We start from the raw sequence: 12,500 nt of genomic DNA, 5'->3' as shown, positions 1-12,500 counted from the left end.
TATTATTATTATTGCTGTTTACTATGCTACATTCCAAGTTGGAAAAGGAGGATGCTATAAGCCCAGTATTATTATTATTATTATTATTATTATTATTATTATTATTATTATTATTATTGTTGCTGTTTACTATGCTACAATCCAAGTTGGAAAAGGAGGATGCTATAAGCCCAGTATTATTATTATTATTATCATTATTATTATTATTATTATTATTATTATTATTATTATTATTATTATTATTACTTGCTAAGCTACAACCCTAGTTAGAAAAGCAGGATGCTATAAGCCCAGTATTATTATTGTTATTATTATTATTATTATTATTGTTGTTGTTGTTGTTGTTGTTGTTGTTATTGTTACTTGCTAAGCTACAACCCTAGTTGGAAAAGCAGAATGCTATATGCCCAGGGGCCCCAACAGAGAATATTGCCCAGTGAGAAAAGGAAACAAGGAAAAATGAAATATTTCAAGAACAGTAACAACGTTAAAATATGCATTTCCTATATAAACTTTAAAAAAAACTTTAAGAAAACAAGAAGAGAAATTAGATAGAATAGTGTGCCCGAGTTTACCCTTAAGCAAGTCATTATTTTAGGTCACTTATTAAACCGTCGTTTCAGGGGATGGAAATATACATATATTGCAAACTCGATTCATTACACCGGAAATTGCAATATATATACATGTTTAATGGTTCGCTTGTTGCCACAAATACTTCTCTCGTTCTATCAAGCAGGACAATGCCCTGGAGACTAACCATATATAAATATGATCAGTGCCCAAGCCCCCTCTCCACCCAAGCTAGGACCAAGGAGGGCCAGGCAATGGCTGCTGATGACTCATCAGATAGGCCTATACGCTTCCCCAACCCGCACATCCTTTGCTCATGAGTATGGTGAGGTTACAGCGACCAAAGGATCTAAACGTGTTTGAGCGGGACTCGAACCCTAGTCGGGTGATCACCGGGAAAAAGAACGCGTTGATAGTAGATAGTAGGTTGGCCAGGACACCAGCCACCTGTTGAGATACTACCGCTAGACCGCTCGAGAGTTATTGGGTCTTTTGACTGACTAGACAGTACTACATTGGATCTTTCTCTCTAGTTACGGCTCATTTTCCCTTTGCTTACACGTACACCGAACAATCCGGTATATTGTATCCATATTCTCCTTTGTCCTCTTACACTTAACAACACTGAGATTACCAAACAATTTTTCTTCACCGAAGGGGTTAACTACTTTCCTCTTGGTAAGGGTAGAAGAGACCCTCCAAAATCAAACCATTGTTCTCTAGTCTTGGGTAGTGCCATAGCCTCTGTACCATGGTCGTTCACTGTCTTGAGGTAGAGTTCTCTTGCTTGAGGGTACACTCGGCCATGCTGTTCTATCTTATTTCTCTTCCTCTTATTTTTCTAAAGTTTTTATAGTTTATATATGAGATTTATTTTAATGTAGCTACTGTTCTTAAAGTATTTTATTGTTAATTACTTCTCTTGTTAATCCTTTCCTTATTTCCTTGCCTCGCTGGCTATTTTCCCTGTTGGAGCTCTTGGGCTTATAGCATCCTGCTTTTTCAGTCGAACTGAAGCCTAATGTTACTGTTAAAATGACTACAACACCGAAGTGTTAAGTTGGTAGGAGAAATATCTGCAAAGTAACTTGAATAACATTCTGACGAACGATAGTAAATTTTAACAGCTTATTATTATTATTATTATTATTATTATTATTATTATTATTATTCTTTGATAACGATGTAACAAACTTGATTATTATTATTATTATTATTATTATTATTACTACTAACTAAGCTACAATTACAGTTCAAAAAGCGGGATGTTATAAGCCCAAGGGCTCCAATAGGAATAAAATAGCCCAGTGAGGAAAGGATCTAAGGAAATAGATAAACAATATAAGAAGTAATGAACAATTAAAATAAAATATTTAAAAACATTAAAAACATTAAAACAGATATTCAATATATAAACTTTAAAAAGACTGTTCAACATCAAAACATTTGCTGCAAGTTTGAACTTTTGAAATTCTACTATTATCGTAAATTAGATTTCTATGAAGTTTTGGACAATGGAAAGAGTTTAAAAGACTGGAAAATTGAAGGTTACAAAATAGCAGATTGGATACTGTAACTATTGTATTGCACAAAATTTTGGAATTTTGGACAATGGTGGAAAGAGTTTAAAAGACTGGAAAATTGAAGGTTACAAAATAGCAGATTGGATACTGTAACTATTGTATTGCACAAAAAATTGGAAGTTTTGGACAATGTAAAGAGTTTAAAAGACTGGAAAATTGAAGGTTACAAAATAGCAGATTGGATACTGTAACTATTGTATTGCACAAAAAAATGGAACTTTTGGACAATGGTGGAAAGAGTTTAAAAGACTGGAAAATTGAAGGTTACAAAATGGCAGATTGGATACTGTAGCTATTGTATTGCACAAAAAAATGGAAGTTTTGGACAATGGAAAGAGTTTAAAAGACTGGAAAATTGAAGGTTACAAAATAGCAGATTGGATACTGTAACTATTGTATTGCACAAAAAAATGGAAGTTTTGGTAAATGGAAAGAGTTTAAAAGACTGGAAAATTGAAGGTTACAAAATAGCAGATTGGATACTGTAACTATTGTATTGCACAAAAAAATGGAAGTTTTGGACAATGGAAAGAGTTTAAAAGACTGGAAAATTGAAGGTTACAAAATGGCAGATTGGATACTGTAACTATTGTATTGCACAAAAAAATGGAAGTTTTGGACAATGGAAAGAGTTTAAAAGACTGGAAAATTGAAGGTTACAAAATGGCAGATTGGATACTGTAACTATTGTATTGCACAAAAAATGGAAGTTTTGGACAATGGAAAGAGTTTAAAAGACTGGAAAATTGAAGGTTACAAAATAGCAGATTGGATACTGTAGCTATTGTATTGCACAAAAAATTGGAACTTTTGGACAGTGGTGGAAAGAGTTTAAAAGACTGGAAAATTGAAGGTTACAAAATAGCAGATTGGATACTGTAACTATTGTATTGCACAAAAAAATGGAAGTTTTGGACAATGGAAAGAGTTTAAAAGACTGGAAAATTGAAGGTTACAAAATAGCAGATTGGATACTGTAACTATTGTATTGCACACAAAATTGGAAGTTATGGACAATGGAAAGAGTTTAAAAGACTGGAAAATTGAAGGTTACAAAATAGCAGATTGGATACTGTAACTATTGTATTGCACACAAAATTCGAAGTTATGGACAATGGAAAGAGTTTAAAAGACTGGAAAATTGAAGGTTATAAAATAGCAGATTGGATACTGTAACTATTGTATTGCACAAAAAAATGGAAGTTTTGGACAATGGTGGAAAGAGTTTAAAAGACTGGAAAATTGAAGGTTACAAAATAGCAGATTGGATACTGTAGCTATTGTATTGCACACAAAATTGGAAGTTATGGACAATGGAAAGAGTTTAGGAAAATTGAAGGTTACAAAATAGCAGATTGGATACTGTAACTATTGTATTGCACACAAAATTCGAAGTTATGGACAATGGAAAGAGTTTAAAAGACTGGAAAATTGAAGGTTATAAAATAGCAGATTGGATACTGTAACTATTGTATTGCACAAAAAATTGGAACTTTTGGACAATGGTGGAAAGAGTTTAAAAGACTGGAAAATTGAAGGTTACAAAATAGCAGATTGGATACTGTAGCTATTGTATTGCACACAAAATTGGAAGTTATGGACAATGGAAAGAGTTTAAAAGACTGGAAAATTGAAGGTTACAAAATAGCAGATTGGATACTGTAACTATTGTATTGCACACAAAATTCGAAGTTATGGACAATGGAAAGAGTTTAAAAGACTGGAAAATTGAAGGTTATAAAATAGCAGATTGGATACTGTAACTATTGTATTGCACAAAAAAATGGAAGTTTTGGACAATGGTGGAAAGAGTTTAAAAGACTGGAAAATTGAAGGTTACAAAATAGCAGATTGGATACTGTAACTATTGTATTGCACAAAAAATTGGAACTTTTGGACAATGGTGGAAAGAGTTTAAAAGACTGGAAAATTGAAGGTTACAAAATAGCAGATTGGATACTGTAACTATTGTATTGCACACAAAATTGGAACTTTTGGACAATGGTGGAAAGAGTTTAAAAGACTGGAAAATTGAAGGTTACAAAATAGCAGATTGGATACTGTAACTATTGTATTGCACACAAAATTGGAAGTTTTGGACAATGGAAAGAGTTTAAAAGACTGGAAAATTGAAGGTTACAAAATAGCAGATTGGATACTGTAACTATTGTATTGCACAAAAAAATGGAAGTTTTGGACAATGGAAAGAGTTTAAAAGACTGGAAAATTGAAGGTTACAAAATAGCAGATTGGATACTGTAACTATTGTATTGCACAAAAAATTGGAACTTTAGGACAATGGTGGAAAGAGTTTAAAAGACTGGAAAATTGAAGGTTACAAAATAGCAGATTGGATACTGTAACTATTGTATTGCACACAAAATTGGAACTTTTGGACAATGGAAAGAGTTTAAAAGACTGGAAAATTGAAGGTTACAAAATAGCAGATTGGATACTGTAACTATTGTATTGCACAAAAAAATGGAAGTTTTGGACAATGGAAAGAGTTTAAAAGACTGGAAAATTGAAGGTTACAAAATAGCAGATTGGATACTGTAACTATTGTATTGCACAAAAAATTGGAACTTTAGGACAATGGTGGAAAGAGTTTAAAAGACTGGAAAATTGAAGGTTACAAAATAGCAGATTGGATACTGTAACTATTGTATTGCACACAAAATTGGAAGTTTTGGACAATGGAAAGAGTTTAAAAGACTGGAAAATTGAAGGTTACAAAATAGCAGATTGGATACTGTAACTATTGTATTGCACAAAAAAATGGAAGTTTTGGACAATGGAAAGAGTTTAAAAGACTGGAAAATTGAAGGTTACAAAATAGCAGATTGGATACTGTAACTATTGTATTGCACAAAAAATTGGAACTTTTGGACAATGGTGGAAAGAGTTTAAAAGACTGTAAAAATTGAAGGTTACAAAATAGCAGATTGGATACTGTAACTATTGTATTGCACAAAAAAATTGGAACTTTTGGACAATGGAAAGAGTTTAAAAGACTGGAAAATTGAAGGTTACAAAATAGCAGATTGGATACTGTAACTATTGTATTGCACAAAAAATTGGAACTTTTGGACAATGGTGGAAAGAGTTTAAAAGACTGGAAAATTGAAGGTTACAAAATAGCAGATTGGATACTGTAACTATTGTATTGCACAAAAAATTGGAAGTTTTGGACAATGGAAAGAGTTTAAAAGACTGGAAAATTGAAGGTTACAAAATAGCAGATTGGATACTGTAACTATTGTATTGCACACAAAATTGGAAGTTATGGACAATGGAAAGAGTTTAAAAGACTGGAAAATTGAAGGTTACAAAATAGCAGATTGGATACTGTAACTATTGTATTGCACACAAAATTGGAAGTTATGGACAATGGAAAGAGTTTAAAAGACTGGAAAATTGAAGGTTACAAAATAGCAGATTGGATACTGTAGCTATTGTATTGCACACAAAATTCGAAGTTATGGACAATGGAAAGAGTTTAAAAGACTGGAAAATTGAAGGTTACAAAATAGCAGATTGGATACTGTAACTATTGTATTGCACACAAAATTGGAAGTTATGGACAATGGAAAGAGTTTAAAAGACTGGAAAATTGAAGGTTATAAAATAGCAGATTGGATACTGTAACTATTGTATTGCACAAAAAATTGGAACTTTTGGACAATGGTGGAAAGAGTTTAAAAGACTGGAAAATTGAAGGTTACAAAATAGCAGATTGGATACTGTAACTTGTATTGCACACAAAATTGGAAGTTTTGGACAATGGAAAGAGTTTAAAAGACTGGAAAATTGAAGGTTACAAAATAGCAGATTGGATACTGTAACTATTGTATTGCACAAAAAATTGGAACTTTTGGACAATGGTGGAAAGAGTTTAAAAGACTGTAAAAATTGAAGGTTACAAAATAGCAGATTGGATACTGTAACTATTGTATTGCACAAAAAATTGGAAGTTTTGGACAATGGAAAGAGTTTAAAAGACTGGAAAATTGAAGGTTACAAAATAGCAGATTGAATACTGTAACTATTGTATTGCACAAAAAAAAAATGGAAGTTTTGGACAATGGAAAGAGTTTAAAAGACTGGAAAATTGAAGGTTACAAAATAGCAGATTGGATACTGTAACTATTGTATTGCACAAAAAAAAATGGAAGTTATGGACAATGGAAAGAGTTTAAAAGACTGTAAAATTGAAGGTTACAAAATAGCAGATTGGATACTGTAACTATTGTATTGCACAAAAAATTGGAACTTTTGGACAATGGTGGAAAGAGTTTAAAAGACTGTAAAAATTGAAGGTTACAAAATAGCAGATTGAATACTGTAACTATTGTATTGCACAAAAAATTGGAAGTTTTGGACAATGGAAAGAGTTTAAAAGACTGGAAAATTGAAGGTTACAAAATAGCAGATTGGATACCGTAACTATTGTATTGCACAAAAAAAATGGAAGTTTTGGACAATGGAAAGAGTTTAAAAGACTGGAAAATTGAAGGTTACAAAATAGCAGATTGGATACTTTAACTTGTATTGCACACAAAATTGGAAGTTTTGGACAATGGAAAGAGTTTAAAAGACTGGAAAATTGAAGGTTACAAAATAGCAGATTGGATACTGTAGCTATTGTATTGCACAAAAAATTGGAACTTTTGGACAGTGGTGGAAAGAGTTTAAAAGACTGGAAAATTGAAGGTTACAAAATAGCAGATTGGATACTGTAACTATTGTATTGCACAAAAAAAAATGGAAGTTTTGGACAATGGAAAGAGTTTAAAAGACTGGAAAATTGAAGGTTACAAAATAGCAGATTGGATACTGTAACTATTGTATTGCACAAAAAATTGGAACTTTTGGACAATGATGGAAAGAGTTTAAAAGACTGGAAAATTGAAGGTTACAAAATAGCAAATTGGATACTGTAACTATTGTATTGCACAAAAAATTGGAAGTTTTGGACAATGGAAAGAGTTTAAAAGACTGGAAAATTGAAGGTTACAAAATAGCAGATTGGATACTGTAACTATTGTATTGCACAAAAAAATGGAAGTTTTGGACAATGGAAAGAGTTTAAAAGACTGGAAAATTGAAGGTTACAAAATAGCAGATTGGATACTGTAACTATTGTATTGCACTAAAAAATGGAAGTTTTGGACAATGGAAAGAGTTTAAAAGACTGGAAAATTGAAGGTTACAAAGTAGCAACTTGGACACTGTAACTAATGTATTGCACAGAAAATTGGCTTATTCGGTGATTAATCTATTCTGAAGAAGTGTTTTAATTCTTTCATTCTACCTTGTTTTGAGTATTGTTCTCCTGTCTGGTCTTCAGCTGCTGATTCTCATCTTAATTTGTTGGACAGAAACTTACGGTCTATTAAATTTCTTATTCCTGATCTAGATATTAATCTTTGGCACCGTCGTTCAATGAGTTCATTATGCATGTTGCATAAGATTTTTTCATAATTCCGATCATCCTTGACATTCAGATCTTCCCAGACAGTTCCATCCTGTTCGTAATGCTAGGCAGGCTGTCAATTCTAATAGTCAGGGCTTCTCCATCATGAGTCTCAATACTACACAGTATTCTAGAAGTTTTATTCCAGCTGTTACCAAGTTGTGGAATGATCTTTATAATTAGGTTTGGATCGATTGAACTTCAAAAGTTCAAACTTGCAACAAATATTTTTGTGTTGAACAGACTGACATAAGTCGTTTTATTGTTTATAAATGAAATATCTATTTTAATGTTACTGTTTTTAAAACATTCAATTTTAATGTCCATTATTGCTCAGATCGGTTATTTATTTCGTTATTTCCTTTCCTCACTGGGCTATTTTTCCCTGTTGGAGCCCTTTGGCTTATAGCATCTTGCTTTTCCAACTAGGTTTGCAGCTTAGCTAGTAGTAGTAATAATAATGATAATGATAATAATAAAATAATAAATAATAAAATAAAAAAAAAAATAATAATAATAATAATAATAATAATAATTATGAAAATATAAAAATGATAACAATGAAAATAATAATAATAATAATAATAATAATAATAATAGTAAAAATAATAATAATGATAAAAATAATAATCAAAATCAAAATAATAATCAAAATAAGAATAAAATGATAAGATGTTTGCTTAATCAGAGAAGATGGGACTTGTGTAGGAAATGACTAAACTAGTGTCGTATTGGATCTATCAATTAATGTATAATGGGGAGAAGATTTAATATATATTAATATGATAATAACAGATGAACTATCAAGAACTTATAAGGTCTTTTGTAGAATTTAAAATGTATACTGTGGACTGGCTTTTAAAATATTTGTTTTCAGTAAGTGTATAAAGTAGGATGCAAATTATGGATAATTATTATCAGCTGTAAAGCAGTCATGGTTGCAAAGCGTATATGTGTACGTGGTCATATTAACTAGAATTAAATCCAAGTATATGAAAAAATTCTTCCTCACGCAAGGGGTTAACTACTGCACAGTAATTGTTCAGTGGCTACTTTCCTCTTGGTAAGGGTAGAGGAGAGACTTTAGCTATGGTGAGCAGCTCTTCTGGGAGAAGGACACTCCAAAATCAAACCATTGTTCTCTAGTCTTGGACAGTGGGGGAGCCTTTTTACCATGGTCTGTCACTGTCGTGGGTTAGAGTTCTCTTGTTTGAGGGTACATTCTAGAACACTATTCTATCTTACAATCTTCCTCTTGTTTTTTTTATATTATAGTTTATATATGAAATATTTGTTCTAATGCTGTTCTAGTTTTTAATTATTTGTAGTTTCCGTATTTCTTTTCCTCACAGGGCTATTTTCCTTGTTGGCGCCCTCGGGTTCATAGCCTTCTGCTTTTCCAACTGGGGTTGTAGCTTAGCAAGTAATAATAATAATAATAATAATTGTTTATTGTCGCTGTTTGTATGGATATATCGATATTACTATGGGATGAATCTAGTTAAAATCATTTTTTGAAGATTTATCAATATATGAATAATATTTATAAATTAATTCATTAGAATTACATATTAAGATAACCATAAAATGGAAATTTCTTTCGGGAATCTTTACTGTTAATATTCTTAAGTCCCCAATTCAACAAATAATGTTTTCTCTTAGAGTGATCAATATTCATTGTTTGTGTTAAAAAGTTTCACATTAGCAGCCCTTAGGGGATTTTAGGAAAAGAAGTTGTTAAACGTTCATAAATTATAAAAGAAACATAAATTAAAGTTCCTGAGAATGATTGGAAGTACCATCCATGTAAATAAAGTGTATTTACAGAAAGGTAGAAGATAATGCGTTTACGGTATTTACCTTTTTTGAAATTTTGCCAAGTACGGTAGTAAATATTTTGTTCTTTTTATACGAAAGGAGTTTTTGACCACATTAATTTCATAAAGCCATTAGCCACTATCGGCTTTATATTCATTAACATTATACAGTGACAAATTAACAAAGATGAAAGGATTGAAAGGGGGTGTTTGGTGTGATTCAATTTTAAAGCTTAAACCGCCTTAATTTGAGGGCCACACACGCTCAAATTTTTGGTCAAAATTTTTTATGTCAAATTATTTGACGGTTTGACGTTCGCCGTACACGCTCAAACTTCTCATCAAATTTTCATTTTGCTCCCGATTGTCATCATGGATGCATATACAGCGTTGGCACTTGGCTTAGCGTTGAATAGCACACATAAACGAAAGAGACCAAAGTGGGCCCAGCAATGGTATTTGTGTCGTGAACGATTTGGTCATGCTCCTTTATTAAATGAAATGAGAATTAGTGAACCTGATGTTTTCAAGAACTTTCTTCGCATTTCATCTGCTCCTGCTCCAGATCTGCTTGAGTCTTTTATTTTTTTTTAAATTCTTTTCGGAAGCTCGTCCGCAGTGAGTTTATTTTCTTCGTCAGCTCCTCCTTCGTTCCTTCCGGATAATAATCACGGAATTTCTGTAGAAGAGTCTCATATGCCATATCTTTTTTTATTTCTGTCACTATAACAGTCACTTTTAATGTTACAAAGTTGTGGTAAACTTCTATAAACATCAATAAGCTCAAGAAGAAATTTCTTTTCATGCTTTGTTGGAGCCATGATGACGATGAGCCGCGCACGTCCTCCTCAGATTATGTCTAATCACTAACTAATTTGCGCAAATGATTGCTAGGTACCACACACGCACAAATTATTTGACGTTGTCTCAAAAAATATCTACTGAAATCAGATCAGTAAAAAATTTGACATCAAACCTTTTAGGCCATCAAATTACGCCTCACGCGATCAAATTCATGTCAAATAATTTGACAAAAAAAAAAAATTAACCAAAAATTTGAGCGTGTGTGGGCCGCTTTAATTATATTTAATTTCCGTTTTCTATTTGCCTAAGTGTATAAACTATGGTAAATATGATTGGCAGCTGCGTTCATACAGTAACGTTTAGTAACTTAAAACCTCTTGTTTCTAAACTTTACTTGTACTTATGCGAATGTCTTGTGAATAGCTTTGAGTCCTACCAACCAATCGGAGAGTTGTTTACAAACCTAGTAGCCGAAAACACCAATGAAAAGAGGCGATAGAATCGCTGAGTGCGGTGAAAGAGAGAAGTGGACAATTATAGGAAAGGCTAAGAACCTTAGAAATTGTCCAGAAACAAGAGAAAGTAGAATCTTTGTAGCGCCAGATCTAACGTTGAGAGAGAGAGAGCAAGATAGGTGCTTAAGGGAAGAATTACAAACAAAGAGACAAAATGGTGAAGATGGATGGTTCATAAAGAAAGGAAAATTGCACAGAAGGGAAAATTTTCGTCGGAACGAGGAAGACACGCAAGAACTTTAAGGAAAGAAGAAGAATATAAACACAAAATTAAAGAAAACTTTAAGATTTACTTGTTGAACATACAATGCTTAACAAAACAAAAACTGATGGAAGTTGAGAAGGAATTAAATAGTAGAAATAAACTTTTTTGCTTGACAGAAACACACCAAAAGTTAGATAGATTAAATTTAAGTAAGGGTGTTATAAAAGTAGAAAATATGAGGAATATGGATGATAAAAAAGGAGGAGGTTTGGTGATACTTTATAGAAATAGTGACAGTCTAGAATTGGAAAAGATAGAAACTAATAGTAAAGACCTATTGCATGTTAAGTGTAATGCTTATAAGCATACATTTAGATTATTGTTGGTTTATTTTTCAGCAGGGAATACTGAAGAAGACAAAAGTAGGGATAAAATAATAAAACAGGAATGTGAAAGAATTATTGGAAATCTAAATGAAGAAGAGGCATTGATGATATTAGGGGATTTCAACGGACATGTAGGATTTTTAGGTTACCAGAATTTAGACAGGAACGGGGAAATGATTCTCGATTGGATGAATGACCATGGGTTAGTCCTATTGAATGGAGATTTAAGATGTAAAGGTATATATACATGGGAAAGATTGCAACAAAAAAGTGTAATAGACTACGTACTAGTAAACGAACAAATGTATAAGCACTTTAGGGAAATGATTATAGACGACGAAAAATTGAATTTTGACATCTCAGATCATAATCTGATCACTATAGAACTGGAATTCATGAGTGAACAGAACAAAAATTTTAATAAAGGAAGGTGGGAGGAAGTAAAATACTTTAGGACAGATGAAAATAGTTTAAGAGAATATACAACGAGAGTAGAGGAAATTGTAAGAGATAGACAAATAGACAGAATAGAAGGAATGGATCTGATAATAAAAGAGGCTGCAGAAGAAAAATTGGCAAGAATATATAAAAGGAAAGTTCTTGATGAAGAAAAGGTTAATGAGCAACCCTGGATGAACGATGAAATAAGAAATGGCATAAAGGAAAGGAAGGATTTGAACAGAAAGAAAAGAAATGCATCCAACATCGAAGTAAAAAATGTATTAGAAGAGAGATATGATCAAAAGAAGAGGGAAGTGCAAGAAATGATAAAGAAGGAAATTACTAGATTTGAAAAAAAGGTAACAGAAGAAATAAAAATGGATAAAAATAAAAAACTCTGGGAGAATATTGATAGAATAAGGAACAGACAGAAAGCCCATGGCAAAGTTATACAACTTTATGGAGAACAAGGAAATAGGCTAAATAAGGAAGAAACAAAAGAGGAATTAATCAAGTACTGGAAAACTATATATTGTAAACATGAAAATAGAATAGACTCAGTTTGGAATGAAGAAAAACAGATAGAATATGAAAATGAAATAGCACATCAGGAAGATACAATAAGAATAGATGAATATAATATCCCGGACATACTTAGGGAACACTATGACCTTGTAATGGTGACAAAAGGAAAAATAAA

General features: G+C 32.0%; 1 long non-coding RNA gene across 1 annotated transcript in view; it reads left to right on the top strand.

Annotated features, from left to right (window-relative positions):
* Window positions 1-12,500, top strand: part of LOC137654776 (uncharacterized) — a 314,879-nt gene that overhangs the window by 295,160 nt on the left and 7,219 nt on the right. The window lies entirely within an intron of this gene.

The sequence above is a fragment of the Palaemon carinicauda genome, chromosome 15 (genome assembly GCF_036898095.1).
Source record: "Palaemon carinicauda isolate YSFRI2023 chromosome 15, ASM3689809v2, whole genome shotgun sequence".
NCBI classification, from domain to species: domain Eukaryota; kingdom Metazoa; phylum Arthropoda; class Malacostraca; order Decapoda; family Palaemonidae; genus Palaemon; species Palaemon carinicauda.
This window is presented reverse-complemented; position numbering and strand designations above follow the sequence as displayed.